Raw genomic sequence first — 4,997 nt, forward strand, 5'->3', positions numbered from 1 at the left:
ATGACACCCGTCCAGCGACGTGTCAACAAGGCAGACAAGAAGGTGGCAGAATAGCCGGGCAAGGCTTGCTGGGCATTCCATGATGTGACACTAAGTGACGCATTTCATGTGCTCTACCCTGTCTGCAGAGTTAGGTATGATAGCACTGTTCGCTATCTAACTAGGGCACAATGATTGATTTGCCATTGTGGTGACCACTTGATCTATAAAAGGAGGCCCATGGAAACCATAGAAAGGATTCAAACCCCTGTACAGTCATACGCGCGTAGCTAACCTCGCCCCATGGCAACCCTACCAGGCTAGAGCACTGCGTTTCCACCACTATCCACCATCAATCCACCAAAGTAGGAGTACGGTTTTACGCCTTGCGACGGTCCAAACCTGGGTAAAAATTGCCCGTGTGATCTCTGATGTGTTGCACGACTTTCTCCGTTCTTTGTGCAATGTGCGCATACCCCTGCAGAACCACAAGGGGCTCATGGCCCCATGGGTGGTCATGGTTTCCCACGACATCTTTGGCGCATCAGGTAGGGAAGAGCTCTTGCGCGAACCCAAGAAGCGTACGCAGCGCGTCATCATCATCGTCATTTTCTTCATCGACGGCTCCATCGTCCATGGCGCATAAGAAGAAGCCCGATGCCGTAGCCCATCTGTCCACCTCGAAGGCCCCATCGCACGTGGCCGCTGACGCCGCGGGGGCTACGAGAACGCATGGGGATGTGGATGCCGCGGGGGACGTGGTCGACGCAGGCGGCGCTGTCACCACCTCTCCTATGGTTGAAATGGGAACAAAGACATCGGAGAAAGACAACATCAATAGCACCCCAGCGGCAACGCTCCATGAGGTCCGGGTGGAGAGATCATTTTATCTGCACCCCTCCGCCCGACCGAAGGGCAGAGCCATAGCTACGACACTCGCTCTGGGGCGAATCGCAACTCTCTGGCTGCTCCCGTTGCAGGAGGCTTATTGCCACCGTGAGGAGCCTAAACTCTTGGAACAAGGGGTTACATGCAACTCATCATCCCAGAAAAACTCTTGGAACAAGAGAACCTCCACATAAGGCTTATTGCCACTGCGAGGAGCCTAAAGAAGCAGAAGCAAAGGCTTAAGGCCGTGTAGTATACGCTCAACCGCAAGTGGAAGAAAGTGCTCGACACAGAAGAACAATACAACAACGATCGTCACACAAAGAGCTATCCAAAGCGCAAGCTGCTGCCCGAATTCGACGACGGGGCCGTAGAGCCCATTCGGCCAAAAACAACCGATCAGCCGGACCGACTGCCCCGTGGCCGTGACAGGACAACTAATGATGCCGCACACAAGTCAGCATACGATTTACATGAGCTCCTGGACAAAAAGTACAGTATGGCCAGATCCATCTACGGATCTAGGAAGCGCGCTCCGGCACAGGATCAGAGCTACCGAAACGATCACATTGATTGAACACCATCTAGGAATTAGAACCGAGCACAACAACCGTCGACAGCATGCCACGACACGACCAAATACAGGGGTGCCGCACACCCCCTGTGCTTCACCGATAATGTACTGGATCATGAATTCCCGGAAGGATTTAAACCCGTGAATATAGAGGCATACGACGGATCTACAGACCTCGGGGTCTGGATCGAGGACATTATCCTTCATATCCACATGGCTCGCGAAGACGATCTCCACGCCATTAAATACCTACCCCTCAAATTAAAGGGACCAACTCGGCACTAGTTGAAAAGCCTTCCCAAAAACTCAATTGGAAGTTGGGAAGAGCTCGAGGATGCTTTCAGGGCCAATTTTCAAGGGACCTATGTCGGACCTCCGGACGCTGATGACCTAAGTCACATAATTCAACAGCCCGGAGAGTCAGCCCGAAAGCTCTGGAACAGATTACATACTAAGAAGAATCAAATAGTCGATTGTCCGGACGCGGAAGCCTTAGCAGCTTTCAGACATAGCATCCGGGACGAATGGCTTTCCAGACACCTCGGTCAAGAAAAGCCGAGGACAATCGCAGCCTTAACAAGCCTTATGACCGGCTTTTGCACAGGCGAGGACAGCTGGCTGGCCCGTACCGGCACCAGCAACCCAAGCACATCCGAAGTCAGGGATGGCAACGGGAAGCCACGACGCAACAAAAACAAACGTCTAAACAACGATGGCAGCCCAGAGAACATGACAGTCAACACCGAATTCACGGGCTCTCGACCCAGTCAACGGAAGAAACCACTTAAAGGCAACAGAGACGAACCGTCTAGCCTAAACAAGATTCTAGACAAATTATGTCAGATTCACGGCACCCCCGAAAAACCTGCAAACCACACCCACAAAGAGTGTTGGGTTTTCAAGCAGGCCGGCAAACTGAATGCCGAATAAAAGGGAAGGGAGACGCCAAGTTAAGACGAGGATGAGCCTCGTCAACCGAACACTGGAGGACAGAAAAAATTCCCACCAGAAGTCAAAACAGTGAATATGATTTACGTAACTCACATTCCAAAGAGAACGCGCAAACGCGCACTCAGAGACGTATACGCTGTTGAGCCCGTCGGCCCCAAATTTAATCCCTGGTCGGCCTGCCCGATCACCTTCGATCGCAGGGACCATCCGACTAGTATCTGGCACTTAGAATCGGCTGCCTTGGTGCTTGACCCAATAATTGACGGACACCATCTCACACGAGTCCTTATGGACGGCGGCAGTAGTCTAAACCTGATATGTCAGGACACTGTCTGCAAAATGGGGATAGACCCTACAAGGATCAAACTAAGTAACACTACCTTTAAAGGAGTGATACCAGGCATGGAGTCCCACTGTACGGGCTCTCTAGTACTAGAGGTTGTATTCGGTTCTCCCGACAACTTCAGAAGCGAGGAATTAACCTTTGACATCGCTCCATTCTGAAGCGGCTACCATGCACTGCTCGGAAGAACGGCCTTTGCTCGTTTTAATGTGGTACCGCAGTACACCTACCTCAAACTAAAGATGCCCGTTCCACGCGGTGTCATCACAGTTAACGGAAATATAGAGTGTTCCTTACGCACGAAAGAATACGTGGCGGCTCTAGCAGCCGACCACTGAGCGGTCCCTCCAACTAGGACAAATGGTCTGTCGTCAAGATCATGGACATGGTTAGATGAGTCTGGAGCTCCACCCAATGTAACAGCCCAGTTGGTATTTCCCCATAAAAGATGTTAGGGGCTGCTCGCAAAAAGAGCCCATAAGTTTGGCTCGACCCTATCAATACCATAGCTGATTGCATTTTCATGGTTCACTCAAATTACCGAACACCTCGCACGAAGTCTTTCATCTCGGTCCTTTTTTTTTACAGATGATCATCGTGCTACACCCTTCCAGGATACGACGCAATGGAGATAAAGGCGCAGACGTGTAGCAGGGCCCCGCTCAAAGGTTTCTTTTTAGATTAAGACCCCGCGTAAACCTTTTTAATATCTCTTGTTGCTTCTTCCCCTCCGGAAACTTCATATAATCGGGAGGGATACTAGCATTTTCGGCATTTTTGTCACACCAGACTACTACTCGTACCTGGAAACTCAGGGCTTATTGTCAAGGGCGTTATTCAGCCCAATAAACATGAAAAAGTCTGAATACCTTAGGGAGTGTTCGGCGTCGCGAGTTTGGCCTTATATGCATCGGCTCCGAATCATGTCTTTGGTCAAATGTTGGGTTTGCCCGGCTCCCGTGTTTTGCTACCTTACGTTCCGTCCTATCGTCTAAGGCGACACTGGGAGAACTACTGCGATTGTGCCTCGGTTCATCTGGACGAGCACCTCAGTAGAGAACGCCAAAAACTGACTGTCATGATACAGCGCGAGACTGGTCAACCACTCGATGACCCAGCGGAATCTTCGTGATTCCTCCGCATACGAAGGACCGATTTCCCGGTCACGTACATACGCACCATATCCGGCTGAACGTGAAAGTACCAGGGGCTATATAGTAGCCCCACCGTCAAACTCCTATGGCTAAGTGAAAGTGTTAAAGCTATATAGTCCGATTGCTGGTTCGCCATGCTATCACCTCCTTAACGGACCAAGATGTTGGATCAAGTGTGACTAAGCGTTTTCTCGAACACCCCCGCATTATATGTGTGGGGGCTGAAGCCGACGACTGCAAACTTTCAGGTTATATTCCTACATAAACGGCCGCACAGGAGGCATTATAATACTTTCGGGCAAAAGTATAAACATAGCCTTTATAATCAAAATAGCATTGTCTTTACAATCGCGATACATGTCATTCGAACATGGCACTCTTCGAGAACTGGGCCTCTATTAAACGGCGCCTTCTAAGACTTCTTCGATATAGTGCTCGGCCTGGTCCTGGCCGTCTGCCGCATTCCGGGTTGCAATAGTGGTGGTTTCCATCCTAGCCCACTATGTTTTAACACGGGCAAGAGCCATCCGCATACCCTCTATGCACGCCGACCTCTTCACAACATCGATATGTGACACAGCACCAAGGAATTGTTGCACCAATCCAAAGTAGCTGTCCGGCCTTGGTCCTTGTGGCCAAAGATGATCCGCGACAGACCTCATAGCAAGCCTGGACAACCCGTGGAGTTCGGCCCAGGCGGCCATCTTTTCATTCAATGGCAGGGGACGCGTCGGGGCCCTAAACTGTGACCAGAATAACCTCTCAGCCTTATGGTCTTTCCGATCTTTGTAAAACTCGGTCGCATCAGCAGCACTCTTTGCCAGGTCCGCATATGAGTCCGCCGCACTCCACAACTGATCCAGAGGGGCATACTTCGGATCTCTGAATTTCATCCGCAACAGATAGGGCTTCCCAGCCACGATATCTCTGGCTTCACAAAGCTCCTCCCTCATCCCCCTCATTTCAGAGCGGGTTTCCTTGGCTGCCTCTAGGGCCTTCTTCAGGTCAGCCGCTTTTGTTTAATTTTCCTCTTCAATGAGCACACGGCGATTGGCGGCATCCTTCAGCTCGGTGGGGATGACCCTGCGGCTGCCACCACAATGGCTAG

The sequence above is a fragment of the Triticum aestivum genome, chromosome 6B, assembly GCF_018294505.1.
Source record: "Triticum aestivum cultivar Chinese Spring chromosome 6B, IWGSC CS RefSeq v2.1, whole genome shotgun sequence".
NCBI classification, from domain to species: Eukaryota; Viridiplantae; Streptophyta; class Magnoliopsida; order Poales; family Poaceae; genus Triticum; species Triticum aestivum.